The 18,824-nt window shown below is 40.3% G+C and overlaps 1 long non-coding RNA gene across 1 annotated transcript in view; it reads right to left on the bottom strand.

Annotated features, from left to right (window-relative positions):
* Window positions 1-18,408, bottom strand: part of LOC310678228 — a 95,814-nt gene extending 77,406 nt beyond the window's left edge. The window contains exons 1-2 of the long non-coding RNA XR_014511706.1: window positions 18,309-18,408; window positions 16,025-16,112 (exon numbers count right to left, since the gene is read on the bottom strand). This is a non-coding gene — a long non-coding RNA (uncharacterized lncRNA). The remainder of the gene's footprint in view (window positions 1-16,024; window positions 16,113-18,308) is intronic.
* Between the last annotated feature and the right edge of the window lie 416 nt (window positions 18,409-18,824).

The following is an 18,824-nucleotide window of genomic DNA, read 5'->3' as shown; positions in this document are numbered from 1 at the left end:
TATTTGCAGGACAAACACCCACATTTAAAAGGGCTGTGGTCACTTGTTTATTGAGAAGCAGAGATGGAAGAGGATTCTTTGTTTCATAAAACACACACTTGGGTCTCTAAGGGAGCAGGGGACATCATGGAAAATCAAGGTATCTTGAATCTGCTTCTTTTAGTATGGTATGTCACCTACATTGGAAGACGTCTGGAGAGCAGGCAGACCAGTCAGCTAATGTATCAACCAGGGCTTGGTGGTTAACTTTCATGGATTTATCCAGCCTCTGATACCATGATATTATGGAGGATGGGTAACTCAGTGACATGCAAGAGTACAAAATAATGCAGCACGTAAATTTATCTGCTAATTCAGGATAGGTATAATCAGAAAAGCTTGTTTTGCATTCTCTCATCAAGTATGTTGAGGCAAAGTGCCTGCAGGGGGATCTTGATACCAAGATTTATTCTAAGGCAGGGGTCAGCAAGCTTTTTCAGCAGGGGGCTGTTCCAGTGTTCCTCAGAGCCTGTGGGGGGGCCAGACTATTTTTTTTGGGGGGTGAACAAATTCCTAGTCCCCACAAATAACCCAGAGATGTATTTTAAATAAAAGCATACATTCTACTCATGTAAAAACACCAGGCAGGCCCCACAAATAACCCAGAGATGCATTTTAAATAAAAGGACATATTCTACTCATGTAAAAACATGCTGCTGGCCGGACCGTCCGCGAGCCGGATTTAGAAGGCGATTGGGCCTTAGTTTGCCTACCCATGCTTTAGTCATGACAAAATAAATATAACCTCCATCTTTCTTCAGCTTATTGTATTCAGACACATTGTTGCATCCAAGTTTTCTCAGGCAGGGGTGAAGCTGTAGCATCCCACCATACCTCAACTGATGTTTGCCCAGAACTCCCCTTTATTTCCCCACCTTTGCTACCATTTTATTTCCATATACATGAATGTAACTCTTCACTGGGCTTTTCATTGCTCTGTGTTCAAGCAGGTAGGATAAAAGTCTGGCAATGTGGATAATTCAAGTCCTGGCAAAGAAGGCAGCACCTCTAAACTATTATATCTACAATGCTACTTCCGGGTTTGGACCTGGCACCACAACTTGATGTTAGAGAGCTTTAAAAAAAGAAGCAGCATTTTGCACACAAATCAGTTGTACTTTCTTCATATTATTAATAATACATATACCTCAACGTGGAAAATGGGTCCTACACTGATGCTTGACTCATATTAAATAAACCTCTACATACCCATTTCTTTAAAGCCCCATATGTATATAGTGTTTTTCCCCTTTACCACCCAATTCTCAGACAAAAGTCCCAAAGGCTGCTAACAAGCCCCACTGTGATTTGTGACATTATTACAATTTGCATGGGAAGGTTTTACAAGGCAATTCATATGAAATATGCTCTCACATTCCCAGATTTTCTTTTTTCTTTTTCTTTTTAAAGCTGGAAGCATGACAAACTCACTATACGTTGCACTGTGGCCAGACCACAGTGGCAAGCTGTTAAAACATCGCTTTCCTTTCTTTTTAAACTCAAAAGGTAGGGTAGCTGAAAAATCCTGCCCTCTGCAAGTGCCAATTAGTTGGACTAGATTAATGGTTAGTAATATCCTGCTGAGATACCTGCCTAACATTTTGATTTCATTATTTTTGCTTTGTATCCAAATAGCTTTGTTCTGGGTTGGTCAGTCCTTTTGAGGGGACAAAGGAAAGTTTGGTAGCTGCTTGCAATCAATCAATCAATCAATCAATAAAACAACTTTCAGGTGATTCAATTGATAGTTTTCCCCAGGCAGCTGAACCTCATTGTTGCTATTATTCCAAATAAAACCTGTAGGATGTGTGAGAAGCCCAGAGAGATAGCATGCTAGGAAATAAATTATTCTGAAGCCCTTTGTTATGACTGTGTCTATTCCAAACATGATGGCACAGATTTACTGCTTGCCAGAACTGCTAAGGAGGCATTCTTATTCAATGGCATGTCTTGGCAGAGAGCAAGCCTAACAAAATTGCCAGAACATAGCCCATAACTGGACCATTATCATTTATGAAACATCACACAGTGGCAACATTTATGTGAATGCTACAGCTGTTACTCCCTGGGAATTTCTTTTACATGTTGTTCCAATATCATATCAGGAGTTTATTTCAACCTCTGTCCAGGTTTTTGTCAGCTTGGCTGGATGGCTTTATTTAAATGATAATGCCACCTGAGGAAAAAAATACAGTGCATTACCAGCAGCCCTGCTATTTTTATTCGTAATTTTAGATTTTTATTAGTCATCCATTTGATCCAAACAGTGGACAGGTTTTGTCAGGATTGATGGAACTCTGGCATGGCAGCACCAAAAAAAGAAAAGAAAAAAGGAGAAGAAAATATGCACAAATGGCAGTCATTTAGAATTAATTGCATGTTATTCACCATTAGTTTGAGTAATCAGAATGATTCATGGAAGCAGCAGCCCTGTGAAAGCTTCACACATGTTTTTTCTACACAAAATATCATTGTAGAAATGTCCTGGGGGATGTTTTAGTGCTTGAGTTGTCTGCATTCCATGCAAGATGGCACAGAATGTCTAGAACATCTTTGAGATAACAAACATTTCCAAGCTGGAAGATAAACCTTAACGGAAAGCAAAATATTTGTGCTGTGTGTGTGAGAGTTTGTGCGCATGCACATAAAGAACAGCAGGATTTAAATTATTGCTCTGACAAAAATAAAAGGGGGAGGAAAAGTCATGAAGGATGTGTGAGGTGAGCTGTGATCTCCTTGAGCTACCAAGAAGAATCACCCAGTAGGGTGATCTCTTTATTAGGACCAACCAAGATGTTGCAAATCAGTGAGACAACTTTTGAGTTCTTCAGAATCCTCCATTAATGTTAAGCATAACAAGAGATGAGAGTGAGAGCATACATAGCCATATGTGGTCCTTGAAGAGACAGGCAAAATGGAATTAGCCTGTGGCAGATATCATGCAATTAGCCTCTACCACAGGCTTCCTCAACCTCGGCCCTCCAGATCTTTTGAGACTACAATTCCCATCATCCCTGACCACTGGTCCTGCTACTTAGGGATCATGGGAGTTATAGGCCAAAACATCTGGAGGGCTGAGGTTGAGGAAGCCTGCTCTACGGGATGCCAACAATCCTCAGGACACATCCAGTCTGCTGGGACTGGAAGCAGACTCACGATCATCCATTTCCTGAATGTACAAAGTCCAACTGTCACTTGATTATGCCTCCATCTCCAAGTGAAATTCACTGGTTCTGTCTTTGGCCACAAAATGAACCTATGCAATCTACCCAGAGCAAGGGATAGTTCTAAACAACAGCCAGACCCCACAGTAAAGACTCAATCTTTACTGCCTCCCACCTCATGGGTACTGCTATGTTTCAACATCCTTATGTTGGAGGGATGGTGGCAAGATTTCACAATATATATATAAGCTCCCTGCTCCCACTGGTGGGACTTTGCAGAGTGGCAAGTCCACCACTACAATGGTAATCCTTCTGCTTACAGTTGCTGTAGTGGAAAGTGGTGGGGCAGGGTGAGTGAATCTGACACAGTCGCAAGACAGCGGTAAGTTCAGCTCAGCTGGAAGATTTGGGCAGAGGGACACCTCTGCCTAACCCAACTCCCCCAACCCAGTGTAAGGGGGGACGGGTTAGATTGCTCTTCCTGAGTTCTTTCAGACATTCTTGAATCAGCTGAACACTGAGAACTCCTAGAATTGGTTTCACGGTTTCTACAAGTTATAAACAAGATCATGATGAAAAAAATTAAACTCCAAACCCCAGAGATATTTTGTATTTCAAAACTCATCTGCTTTTCATTTCTTTTGTTTGTAGTGCTTAGTAGATGTTCAGTCAGAGCTAAGAATCCTGAAAACCCAGTCCTCAGAGCTTTCAGCATCAAGGCCGAATTGCAAATTCTTTCCTTTCAAAGCATATTTGTGCAGCTTTACGACATTGTTTACATGTATATGCTACCTTTTCTCCAAGGAGTTAGTTGTGGTCTATAATTTATCCTCACAAGCCTGTGAGGTAGGTTAGGCTTTGAGACAGCGCCTGGCCCACAGTTCTCCAGTGAGCTGCAGGGCTAAGTGGAGATTTGAACCCTGGTCTACAAGATCCTCGTTTAACAATGTAACCAGGACACCACACTGGTTCCCTTCAACTATTTCTGGTGTATCCCAGTGATTGCTGGAATATTTCTATCACAGCTGTTTTCAATTTACCTGTGGTGTACTGCCTGGTTCAACTGAGCGATCTAGAGCTACTTGCTGCTCGAGCACACTTCTGCCTCTATCTGATTTTGTAGCATGCTGTGCTCTAGATTGCAAGACTTAGCCTATTTATACATTATGCAAGAGCTCCCATAGACTAAGACTGATGCTCACTATCTGGCAATGATTTTAAGCATACATCTTCCTGTGTCAGCATGTGCTCTTTCCATTTGTAGTATCTGTTGGGTTGGGTAGAACCATTTGTCTCAATTGTCAATAGACAAATGGTGACTTACTGTTAGTATCTGTTTGTACAAGAAGCAAAAAAAAGATGATGATGAAATAGTGTAGGTCAATGTGGTCCATGAGGAGCAGACCTGCAAACCTAGCCTCTCCTCCTTTGGTTCTCAGAAGGCATCTTTATTTCCAGGCTGACTCCCATAAACAGTTTTTCAACCTCCATAGTGTGAATAGTGTTGTGAATAATTTGAGCATGGAGTGAATAGCAAAGACAAAAGAAAATAATTTTAGCTTTTACTAGCAGTTTTGGGAAAGGCAGCAATTGAAACTGCTATTGTAAATATATTATTAGAAGAAAGCTAATTTCAAAGCAGATTGAGCAATTAACCATAGGAACAAATGAAAACAACACAGAAAAACTAATTCAGCAAAACCTAATCCAGACTATTTCGCTACTCAAGTCAATATAAATAACTTGCCTACTGCTAGCCATGCCTTAGCAATGTCTATGAAAGCAGTTCAGAAATTGCCACTGGTTCAGACATCATAATGGATCACATCTTGCTTGTGTTGAAACATCTTCACTAGCTTCCAGTTTGTTTCCAGGATCAATTGAAAGTGCTAGTTTTAACAGATGACTCTTACATGACACGGGTCTCTGGCTTATATGAAGAAGTCCTTTCTTCCATGTTATTCTGTTACCATCTGCTGTCCCCAGAAAAACACACACACACTGAGGATAGGGATATATTTGCTGATGAAATGGCCCTGGCATCACTCTGCAGGCACTAGAGGCTGGCAGGGCTGAATGGGGAAACACCTCCACCCCCCACCATTTTTCAGCTTGGCAAAAAGGAAGTTTGGATTGCCTGCAACAGTGTTTTTTTTCCTTAGATCTGCAACTCCATGTTCTTAAAGGTAAAGGGACCCCTGACCATTAGGTCCAATCGTGGCCAACTCTGGGGTTGCGGCACTGATCTCACTTTATTGGGCAAGGGAGCTGGTGTACAGCTTCTGGGTCATGTGGCCAGCATGACTAAGCCACTTCTGGCGAACCAGAACAGCGCACAGAAACGCCGTTTACCTTCCCACCGGAGCAGTACCTATTTATCTACTTGCACTTTGATGTGCTTTCGAACTGCTAGGTGGGCAGGAGCTGGCACCAAGCAATGGGAGCTCACCCCGTCGCGGGGATTCAAACCGCCAAGCTTCTGATCGGCAAGTCCTAGGCTCTGTGGTTTAACCCACAGAGCCCATACACAACATGTAAAACAAAAATAAGGGTCTTAAACAAGGATTGTACTCCTCGCACTCTATCCTACAGATCTGATGTGGCTCCTGATTCAGCACTTTGGAGCAGGCCTGATTGGACCAGCAACCAAACCAACCGGAATCTGGGCCCCAAAGCCAATTGGAAGCCTTGCCTAGGCTTTCATTGGGGAGAGGGGGTAGATGCACGCAGGCAGCCATTCCAGGGGGAAAGAGGAGGAAGGTCTGATCCAGCCTGGGATTCCCCGGATCTTGAGTCAGACTCCCACTGTCATTTAATGACACCAGGCCTAATCTGGGTCCAATAACTCCAGTTTCAGATTGGTGCTACGATTTGCCTGCTCCCTCGCCTTCCACCCAGGTTGGCATGAGCAGCAGGTAGGGCAATGGAACACACTCCATTAAGCTGGGCCACTTCCGAAGAAGCTGCTGGGATTTAAAGGCTTTAAAATTTTTGTCCTGTTAGATTTCTAACAGGAAACATTCAAAAAAGCAGAATGCTTTCTATTAGTTTGATACTGTTTGTGTCCGCTATCAAATAAACCAGTTATTTCTTGTTACTCTACTGAACAATGCCTACCATACACAATGCATATCTCAAACATATCACCTTTTGTGCTGGGAGAATTGTATAGATCACAGTTATGTTCAGAGATAACAAGAGAGGTTTGGGGCGGGGGGACGACTGAACAGCCATAAGAATGATATTCATGCAGACAGGAAGTTAAACTTGGATGCATTTGCCATTTTTAAGATAGTTTCCATTACCTTGGCTTTCCACAACTAAATTGGTTCCAGGACACAGAAATCAAATACAGCAAGGATTTTCTATTGGGGAAAAAAGAATTTTATTTCTTCCTCGGTTGATATTATCGAACTTTTCTTTTTTCTCAGATAAAGCTGCAAACAATCAACCTTGTTGTGCAGACATTGGGAAAGAGAAGTGATAAGGTACATTCCCATGAAAGAACTCTGACCTTCTGACATCAGTTCAACCTCAATACAGTTTGCATTTGTTTAATACTGAGGGCATGATAGCAAGAAAATCTATGATATTCACCATGGAAGCCTTTGTGAAAAGCTTCTGGATAGAAAAACATTGAGATCCAAGTAAGTCATACTCATAGAAGCATAGAGTTGGAAGGGACATATTGTCCAACCCCCTACAATTCAGAAATTACAGGTAAAGAATCCTGATAAATGGTCATTCAGCTTCCAGAGAAGGAGAGTCTACCATGTTCTGAGGTGGTCCATTCCACTGTCAAACAGTTCTTACCATCAGAAAGTTCTTCCTAATGTCTAATCAGAATCTTCTTTCTTGCAATTTGAATCAATTGGTTCAGCTCCTACTCTCTGCAGCAGCAGAAAACAAGGTAGCTCCATCTTTCATGTGACAGCCCTTCAGATACTTGAAGATTGCTTTCATATCACCTCTTCTCCGGGCTAAACATTCCCAACTCCCTCACATGTACTTGGTTGCCCTCACATGAAGCCTTGGTTTCCAGACTTTTTATCTTCTTGGTCACCCTCTTCTGAACATGTTCGAACTTGTCAATATTCTTTTAAAACTGTGGTGCTCAGAACTGGACACACTACTCCAAGTGGAGTCTACACAGAGTAGCTCCATTGATTTCAGTGCATCTTCTCTGAGTATTTACTTACTTCAATCTCATGTAAAGCATTTAGAAAATATTTTCTTCAAAATTACACAAACACTTTCCACCCACTTCTGAAAGGTTCATAGTACAGTGCATGGCATGGGGGTGTTGTATTACACACACAAAAATGGTATACTCTACAAAAAAAAACCTGTAGACATTTTCAGTACTTCAAACACAAGTCCATAACAAAGAAAATAAACACATACAGAAAAATAAATTTCACATAGTGAACAACAAACTGCTTATAGTGTGCACATTATGAAGTTCCTCTGATTGTGGAAGTTTGTCTGCCAAAAAATTCTACAAGTTTCCAGCTCACATGGCTTGCATTGATGCAAGTGGAAAGCCCAGGTTGTGGATTTATCGGAGTTTTAAGGATATGTTGTATTTTTATCTGCTTTAGAAGTTGTGCTAAACTGGTTTTATTGGACTATTGGTTTACTGTTTTATTGTATTGTAACCATTCCCCCCCCCCCCGGATCCTATACAACTGAGTGCCAAAATTTTCCCCTCTGAAATCCTTAAGATACTTGGGAATAACGATGTGACAGCTGAGTTGCAGCAAGCTGCCTAATTAGAAGTTAATATATGTGCACTTCTTGAGAGATAGCTGAGGCATGCCGTTTGGCCACCTTCTTCTGCCCCCTTGAAGCAGTTTGCTTGCCCAGAGCTGCATGATAAAACAGTTGCTCCTTTGAAATAGTGTGTCATGTGAAGTTAACCCAGAGCATGACCATCCCCTTGGAGAAAAATGGAGCAGCTTGATTTGAGCATTCCAAATTAGATAGAGGTGCCTCTGGCACCAAGGAGACATTTGGCAACTGAAGATAACTCTAAGGCACAATTTATTTTCTGCTAGACAAACAGAAAGGGGCAATTTGGAAGTGATGTAGAGAGGTTTTGTAGTGCTGTAGAAGGGCCACAGAGTGACAGAATGCCATGGCTGTCCTAATTTTGCAGAGCTCACTTTGAGTATAAAGTAATATATTAGATTCTGGCCTAACAGAAATAGATGTAATCTACATATCCAGTTGCATCGTCTCCTTGTTCTCATAATGTTTCCCCTACATTTGGCCAAAGTCTCTTGATTTCCCACTTTGGGTTTGAAAGAGAGTGCCAGCCTATTTACTCCTAAGAGAACAGAGAGGTTTCTGAGGCCCTTCTGGGAGGTTTGGTGACCCTCAAGAAGTGGTGTATGTTGAAGTTAATCCATAGCATTGGGCTTCTCAACCAGCATTGCCATTTCTATTAGCAATATTTATATTTCGTCTTCACTTTATGAAAAATGAACTACAGTGGTACCTCAGGTTACAGGCACTTCAGGTTACAGACTCCACTAACCCAGAAATAGTACCTCAGGTTAAGAACTTTGCTTCAGGATGACAACAGAAATCGTGCAGCAGTGGTGCGGTAGCAGCAGGAGGCCCCTTTGGCTAAAGTGGTACCTCAGATTAAGAACAGTTTCAGGTTACGAACAGACCTCCAGAATGAATTAAATTTTTAACCCAAGGTAACACTGTAGTCGGTTTATTTTCTTAACACCGGGGAGCTTTGACTCCATTAATTCCAGCATTGTTGTTTTCATATCACTGAAAGGAAAAGCTTGCCACTGATACTACTCTACCATGTTTCCTATGCTAGTAGTACAAGCTGTAATTACTTTCTCCTGTTCTAGTAAACAGGTTTCATTGACTTCTATAGGAGAAATTCTTCAGGGAATAAAAACCTAAGCATCATCCCAGAATTTTCCACAGGTACAGCAATGGATCTTCTTACAGCTAGGCTCAGGTTACCATCTATAATAGCTAGAGCTGACCTGATTTATTTGAGATACTGGTTCAGATTAAATGACATGTAAGTTACTAGTCCTACTAAACTGTGCTGGATGGAACAATTAAGGCTCAGAGGTAAGGTAAAGGGGTGTTAAAAAAAATTTTGGCAAGTTAAATGCTGCCAAAATGCTCCTTGGCCTTAGACTGCCATTGTGCCCTGAGGGATTGTTTCTTTGGTTATGATGCACAGAAAGATTGTGCTATCATTAATCATCTGCACTTCTCCCAATGGGATGCTATGATCAAAAAAGATCTTAGTGGGGTACATTCATTTCAAACATTGACTTTCCCCCAGTTACATGGGCCTTTATAAAACTTAGATGCCAAGTAATGCCATCTGCTTATCTTGAAGAGAAGAATAAAAGCATCCCACAGCAGGACAGAAAATGTGCTTTTGGATGTAATCATATTGAAGATATAACTCACTTTTTTTATTACTCTGCCCACTATATGCTGACCCAAGGGAAATTCATTACCTAGCATTATTTTATAGTACCTGGATAAAACAGCTCAAGATGATGTGCCAGTTATTAGATAACCAGCTTTATATTACTTTATTTGACCAGCTGAGTTTTGCTAATGATTCTAACTTACTAACTGACCTGTGTTTTATGTGCAGTAAATACAGTGCATAGGTTTTCGTTTTTGTGTACTTTGCCAATGTACATGTCATTTTGCAAACTATTCATCGGTCCCGTGAATGGATGAGGATGAGAGGTTTTCAAAGCTCTTTGGCTATATGCAGTAAAGTTTATTACAAGAACTAAAAGGGAAAATAAAAGAGCTTCAGATGAGAAGCTTGTTTAGATGGAAGCCAAGATCATACCCATACCCTTAAACAGTGGGATCACAAATGTCTCAGGTGCGTTTTGACCCAAACTTCACAGTCTTTCCTACTGCAGACTTGGAGAATGAGTGCTCCAAAGCTGGGTGGGGGAAATTGAATGGACCGTTACCTGGAGGGGCAAATGATTGGAAAGAAAGGCATTGGAAAGACTGTCAATCCAGTGTGATCAAGAGATGAATGCCAGGATTTCTTCTACCAGAAAGATAGGGATGCAAGGGAGGGGAGGAAGGGAGGAGGCACCTTCCTAGAGAACAAGGGTGGGGAACCTTTGGCACTCCAAATGTTGCTGAACTACTGTACAACTCTATTCAGCTTTAACATGCATGGCCAATGATCCGATATGCTGGGTATTGTAGCTCTGCAACATCTGGGTGGCCATTGTTTTCCCCACACCTCCTCTAGAAGCTGATTTACAAGGAATTGCATCCTTGAACAGTGGTACCTCGGGTTAAGTACTTAATTTGTTCCAGAGGTCCGTACTTAACCTGAAACTGTTCTTAACCTGAAGCACCACTTTAGCTAATGGGGCCTCCTGCCACCGCCGCGCCGCCAAGGCCCGATTTCTCTCCTTATCCTGAAGCAAAGTTCTTAACCTGAATCACTATTTCTAGGTTAGCGGAGTGTGTAACCTGAAGCATATGTAATGCAAGGTACCACTGTACATTTGGGCAGAAGGCTTTACAAACCATAAAATGCCTATCTCAAGATGCCGATTTTCTGGGGTACATAATAAAATAAATGCATCTACTTGAGACTTCACTTAAAATCACTTTGAATAAAATAGTGGTTAATCAAAACTGACGTTTCCCTGTTCTCCCTCCACCTCCATTTTTAAAAGATTTATTATCACCGCATATTTGATCTTGCTGAACTTAGAGAACAAAAGATCCTTTACATAATACATTGTTCCAGCCTCTTAAAATGCTATTCAATTTATTTTCACAAGAGCTGGCTATTGGAATGCAAATGTTCATTGATCGGCCATCCAGGCAACAGGGAGTACCACTTACAGATGTTTCTTTTGAAGAACGAATCCCTTGTACATGAGGCCACCAATCATCTCCCTCAGATCTTACATCTTTTGTGCCAATATCATGTCTTCAAGGTACTTCGCTGATTTCCCCCCTCCTGAAATTGCTGTGATAATCTTACAAATGATACCAGTTTTGTATCATGGTTTGGTAGCATTTCTCTTAAAATATACATTCAATTGTAGCAAGCAACCTTGAATTGGAAATGGATTGGTCAAGTTGGCTCACTTTTAATTTAAGTGAATTTACAGTAGATTGCACAAAATATTAATAAGTCGTAACTACTAAAGGAGTGAATGCACACATTTCTTTTCAAAGCTTTTCACTCTATTCCAAGGGCTTGGGGCAAGTAAAAGTACATTTTTATCCTGTTTTATCCTCATAACAACTGTGTGAGGGAGTATGAGCTGACAGTCAGTTAACCACTTCTGTGACATGTGAGTTGTGTTCCTTTAGTATTACAAGTTTGTAACTCTAGTCCTCTACTGGTTTTCAGTCTGAACACACAAAAGGGCAAGTGCGAATGTGTGGCATAAGCTCCACCCTTCAATCATGCTACATGAACCAGGCACACAAGGCATACATGATAGGCCTTACTCACACACAGCATTTCCAAAATGGGGAAAGGACGCCTGGTCAGAGTTCCTGCCCCTGTCTTTGAGCAAGTCAGACTTTTTTAAGACCAAGGCTAATCACGTATTGGTCAGGGACTGTGCCTTGCATATGCAGCATCACTGAGAGGGCGGGGTTTGCCCCACATGTTTTTGGTGGGCACGGGGGATTTCAGGGGGGTAGAGGGTCAACAAAAATGGTTGCTCCTCCCTTCCTCCAGCAGAGCATCCCATGGGTAAAGCCCCATCCATGGGTAGTTTGTTCCAACCCCATAGAGTATTTGACAGTATTTCAGGAACTGACAGCTTATGAGACCCTGTATTTCAAGCCTGTCAAAATCAAAATGATCAAGGGATGACAGTAAGTCAGTCTTACTTATTCAAAATTTGGGAGGATAAAGTCAAGCAAAATGCAATGCCTGTCACCGCTTGACTAACCATTATTCAGGGATGGAGGACTAACTTGGCGTTTTCCCTTTTTACTTGGTTTAAAGAGGCTTCGTTTATCACAATATCTGAAAAAACATACTCGTTCTTTATGAGTTTCCAGGGGTAAAGACAAACCTACAGACTATGCAGCTACATATTGGTCATTCATTTTTTATGTCACAAGACAAATTTAGGTCTGGCAAGTTCCTGAAAAGTATGTTTTTATCTGGATTTGTTTGTATCCCATGACTTTTTATTAACCGCTCCATTGTGCTTCCATTGAATCATTATCTTATTCATTGTAGTATTATTTCTAGATTCCTGCAATAACCATTTTTCTGCTCTGCATCATTTTCCTTATTAACTTGTGGACCATATGATGTCAAACATGCAAGCCTTCTTTCTGTGACTCTAAAACACCTGTATTGCTATGTGTAACAAAATGAAATAACTTTTGAAAAATGCAAATTCAGAATGTGCTGCACAAAGTTTGTAGAGTGAATTTGGAAACTTTACCATATTTTGAATATTTCTGAATATTAATTTCAGCACTACTCTGTGCTTCCTCTTAAGGTTTTTTAGGTCTAGAGAATGGAAAAGTACAGCAAGTGCTTTTGAATATATGTGTTCTTTATCACCACCAGAAGTTTCTATTTTCAACACACAGCTGACTTACGAATATCTAAAAATTCAAAGCAAAGATATGGAATAGGCAGGATGTCACCAGAATTATGACAAGATCAAAGAAGTTACAGCCCACTATCGACCAGTTATTTGTCATCAGGTGGCACTTTGACAGCAGACTTATATTACAAAGCCATTTCTCTTCTCTATTCCACATAAACATACCATTAACGTTTCTTACCATAGATATTTTTTATATATATGTGCTCAAAAATGAACATAAATGGTGTTCTGAAAATCCATTTAGGAATCATAAGCAAGAATAAATCAGGCAATCAAAATCCAACCTTCACATACAAAGAAATAAGACGAAATCTTTCTCAATAACTAGAGATGTTGCCATAAAAAATGTCATGTAATTGGGAGGAATGGTCTTGTAGAATGTCAAACGGGGGAGGACACCCACAGTCTGTGGAAAAAAGGAAGGGCTTTTGTTTTTGTCTTGCTAAAGGGAATTTTGGTAGGGGCAGCCTTTGAGAGGTTGTCAGGGTGTTTGAAACTTTTACAAGATCAGTACTAGAAGATAAGCCTTGGCAAGATGATACCTAGGCTGCAATTCAAGCTCCAGGGCACAGGTGAAAGGACCAGGTCCAGAAACGGGAGGCAGCAGCAGATTACACTTAACCACATAGTAACTTGTTGGCATCTTGCAAACTCCATAGCCTTCTGGGTGTAAATTGCATTTCAGATATCCTTTCTTCTTAACTGTGTAGCCCAAATGGCCTTTTAAGATCTTAACATGACTTTCTGCGGCAGAAAATTGTGTTAAAAAAAAAAAGGCATGAGAAGTGGGCACAGTTACTTAGAAAGTAATGCCAAAAAGCAAAAAGAGGATTTCTCCATTTCTATTGCCCAGCTGCCTCTCCAGTCTCATAGTCCACACTCAGGCTGTTTTTAAAGTAATGTTGCACTACAACATGTTCTCATTTTGTATTTTTATATTGAGAACCTCCCTGCTTCATCTTCGTATGAAGGACAGAATACAAATTTAATCAATAACAACAACAACAACAACAACAACCTTTTGTAAGCAGTGCTAAACAGCTTTGCAAGGGAAGCAGACTGAACAATCTTTAGAGAATGGGCAAAGTCCTTAAAAACTGGAAAATGTGTTACACTGATAAAATCACAGGAAACTTTTTTAGAGGACCTCTGAATGATGACCAGTCTTGTCAATATGCTTATGAGTTTCAAGTTCATAGCCTCCCATTTTCCCAAAAAAAACCCTCAAATAAAGGTCATAAAATAAGGTAGAAAAGAAAATAAGGTAGAAAAATCATAATTCTATTGTGTCAGGGTCTTCTTAAAAGTTTGCCAGATTGGATCTCTTCAACTTACGTGATTTAAAAATCTTTGTATGGATAACTCCTTCAGGCACTTAACATTAAAAGTCAGCACAGAAATCCCCAAACGTGTTGCCTTGATAAAGCATGGAGCAAACAACCTTGGGCAGTTCATAGGACAAAATGTTATGGCAGATGTCAAACTACTTACTAGCTGTGCTTGATGTTACATAGCTTGTTAAAAGGCACAAAACTTGTTTGACTTTCTTTTGCCCTACAATATAAATTACGTATTAGAAAGATGCCCATGTACTCGAGGTTTATAGCTTAGCATACATAGTCTTCTGTTTGCTCAATATAACAGCATGAAGTGAAACTGGCCTTCTGCCATTTCAATATCAGTGGTCTCTTCCTCTTTGAATTTATTAGGGTTCAGCTGGATTCTATTAATGGTTTATTATCATTAGTATTAGTACTTCTCAACCATACAACCTTCAGAAACAATGCATATCAATAACTGATTGGTTCTCTGTGGAGAAAGAAGGCCCATGCATTTAGACATCTGAAGTAGAGTGGGGACCCATTTCATTGCCTTTTGTTAGCATCACATGTCCTTGTGAACATATTTATAGTAATACACCTGTACACCTGAATGTTGGAATCTCTACCCTAGAGTCTTGCTGTACCATGGCAGAAACCATATTTTCAGTAGGCGGGATTAACAATGAGACAAAATACTAGAGCTCAGAAAACTCAGATGTGTGGTCCATTACACAAATAGACATAGCGAGTACAAAGATAATATTCAAGGGAAATTAACACATTTTTTGGTAAGTCTGGAGGAGGCAGGAGATGGAGAAGACTAGCAGAGAGGAAGCCAAATGAGTATATCAAAAAGTATTTGAATGAGGTGCTTTATTTTAATGGTGGTATCGCATCATTCATTGTGCTAGATTCACACATACTCAGTAATGCAACCTGGAGCATGTAGCTTAATGAGTTGCATATTGCCAAATCAAAGCTTACCTACAGTCCCAGATAGGACACTTTCCTGTAAATCAATTTTAATATATCAGATGTCCACTGCATCCTGTCCCCTTTGTTCATGGAGGCAGAAACTATTTGCCAACTAGGCAGCATCCCAAAATGTGTCCACTCAACCATTTCAAGAACTGCACAGCCATTTGGAGCAGTGCTCATCATAATTAAATATTTAACTTGTTTGCACTCTTTTAATGAGAGGTTACGGAAATTTTCCCCGGCCTCAACTAATTGCTGGGGAAATCTGAGGTACATAAAATAACCAATACAAAGCAAACTGGCGTTGTAACAAATTGTTGGTTTGAGTTACAGTATTTATGCAGCAAAGATAAAACACACAGTTATGGACAGAATGGAAACAACGTGCCAAGTGAAACTGGGAACCAATTTAATCCTGAAGTGGCCCAGATTTTATCTACATGACTGTCAGCAATGGTGGGCTATTTATCACCTCGGTTGAGGGGGACCATTGATATACTGACTTTAATGTGACAAATATCCTCTCTTAATATGACTGCTACTGCTATATCACCATCAGGATGTGTGACATTACAGAGTGTAAGAACACATCCCTGCTCCAAGAAGGCTGCAGACTAAAATTGGACATGGAAAGCATAGGAAGGGGAGGCAGGGATAAATAGGAAAAAGAATGTGTGATTGTTTCATGTGTGATTGTGTGTGTGTAAACCAGTGTAAATGTTGAATGTGCAGGTACTCACCCTCTACCTTCAAAAATCATTCAGATTATAATACAGTCCCTTCTAACTGGCAGTTCCCATGCCATCTGCATACACACACACACACACACACACACACACATAGAGTAGAAGCTTAAATTCTTTTCTAGTGGCACTTTGGAACATACCTGCATGTTAGTTTCACTTCCCAAACAGCTGTCTGGCAGCTTCACCAAGCCTTTCAGATAGTGGCATAAACAATAGGGTCAGGTTGACCTGAAATGGGTAACAAGCTATGTAATTACAAGTGACACTGACCTTCACAGCTATTGGAGTTTTGTCCCCCAGACTTGTGCCAACATCATATTTGAAACAACATAGTGCCATTTATAAGATTATTCAAAAGGCTGTTTTCTCCCTAACAAAAAAGGTGTGAGGTCAAATGCAACAGGCTTAGTAACTTAACTTAAGACCCTATCAAGATCCACCTGCCTGACCAGATCTAGGATTGTTAAGATTGTGCAATTTGGGCTTCAAATGCCATAATGTTGTAATTTCATAATAATGTTCTATTAAGTCTAACAAATGGTTGAAACCACTAAAAATCCCTGATTTATTTTGCTCACCTACTCCTACCCAACTTTACAACCTAATGCACATAATCCTCCACAAGCAAATAGCAGAGATTTGATAAAATAGGGTTTCCATGTCTGGGATCCCAATGGCTAAATTAGCACCTGGAGGGAATTTTGAAAAATTGGCAAAATGTCTGGGTTTTTGCCAACAGAACCAAGAAGTGTGTGTTTGAGTATCACACTTTGCCTTTTCTGGGTGAATTCTGAAAAGGGTAATTTCCCTCAAAAATCTCAAGAACTTTGATGCCAATAGGGTTGCCATATTTCAATTTTCTTGAAATATGGCAGCCCTATAATAAAATAAATTCAAAAAATACTGATTTCCCACATGGTCTCACCAGAGGGAAGATTATGCCCAGAACCCAAATATAGCATATAATAATGGTGGTGGTAACAATAATATTTCTGCACCACTTTTAAAGCAGTATACAAAAATAAATCCACTTAAAACAGATAAACCAAATCACAGATAATAGGACAGAAGGGCATAGTGGGGCCTATATAAGAGATGCAAATGTCAACAGTGACAATCTTAAACTTATTCATATCCATTTTACAACTTAATGAGCTTCTTTGATCCCACAGTTCCTTTGGATAGACTCTTCAAAAAAAATCTTCAGGAATCATTGTAAACATAAGGAGTGAAATTCAGTGTTGCACCATCCTGATGATTCATTCAGGATAAGCTTTTAAGCTTCCCAGGTGGAACAATTCCCCCTCTGGGGGTTCTCGCAACCCCCCTCCCCAGAGTCAATTTCAGGGAAAATCTGTGCAATGCCTCTTTAGTTGGCTCCTACCCATGGAATGCCCACAGTGTACTAATAGAGCTGGATGGTGATGAGCCACAGTGCATAGATGCTTTACTACAGGACTGATAGAAAGAAAATGAAACATGGGATTTTGCTATCTCATTTGCATTGAAACTTGTAGCTTCCATAGTCTAGAAGTTTGAAAAGCCCCCTCCTCCTTTCTTTTTACTGTGTAGAACATTTTTACAAGCTGCACCTTTCTGATGCCTCATTAACATAGCCACTGTAAACACAATGGTACAGTTGATGTGAACCACATCAACACAATTTCCAGATCCTGCCATTAATCATTTCTCCTGTCGGGAGCACTATTTTAAACCTTTCTCCTCCTATGGAGATGCCAAACCGGCAAAGTCTCTTAAAAAAGAAGAAAGAATGTCACACAGCTTTTACATCTGCTTAAAGCTAACTGAAGGGTGATGCATATAAACACCTCATTTAGAGAGAACACGGGCATAAAAAGTTGACAGGCGAGAAAAAGCAATTGAAAAGATTAATTCGCTAGGATGTGGGTGCTGAGATAAGCTCTTGAGATGCAGCATCTTGTTTTCAATGATGTCTCCAAATGTGGCTATGGTCCTAAGAACATTTAATTATGTTTAAAGCAGCGAAAGAAAGCTGCAGTGTTTAAAATGATAGCATAGCTAGGACTTTGCACACACGCCCAGAGCTTCCATCTTTAAACAAAAGATATTTATCTTTAAACAAATTTGGTTGGTGTTAGATGTTACGGGAGACACAGAGTTGCCACCAAAAATGTATTATTTATAACTTATTATTTTCCTATAATGATATACCACTTTTCTTCTAGCATGGAACTCAAGGGGACATCATCTGGTTCCCACAAAGTCTCCCATGCAGGCATTAACCAATTCCAAACCTACTTAGCTGCACCAAGGTGGTGGTGTCTGCTGCTTTCAGACCATACCTGGGACCCACCCTAATGGAAGCACTGTCAACTTCTTCACCACTAAGTTGTAGTTTCACTTGTCCCATGTCATGAGGAGTGTCCATATAACCTGCCTCACCTGTTCTGTGAATGGGTGCTGGACAAGGGAGTCCATTTGAGCATCCCCATGACATGTCATTATACATAATGGTACATCTGTTCTCCCAGCCTCCCAGGTGTTTCAGCTGTTAGTGCTAGTATTACTACTACTACTATTGTAGTAGTAGTAGTACTATTACTATTACATTATTATGGAAGTAATAGCATAGTATTACTACTATGCTAGTATTACTACTACTACTATTGTTGTGGCATAGAATCATAGATTCATAGTCATAACTGGTGGGTCAGTCTTCAAGGTTTCACATGAGACTTCATTGATTTTGGTGCAAGATACTAGCACAATCACACCTCTAGAAATCGGTCTGGTTTTTTTACTTTGCCAGTATCAATATATATCAATGTGACGCAGTGTCTGCAATTTCAGTCTTCTTCACTTTAGTTAGGTTGCATGTCTTTCAAAATGTTCTACTGTAAACTTCCATGTAATCTATTACCAAGGTAGGCTTTCTAATTGTTATGTCTAACAACAACC

This window comes from Podarcis tiliguerta (genome assembly GCF_965153285.1).
Source record: "Podarcis tiliguerta genome assembly, chromosome: 5".
NCBI lineage: Eukaryota > Metazoa > Chordata > Lepidosauria > Squamata > Lacertidae > Podarcis > Podarcis tiliguerta.
This window is presented reverse-complemented; position numbering and strand designations above follow the sequence as displayed.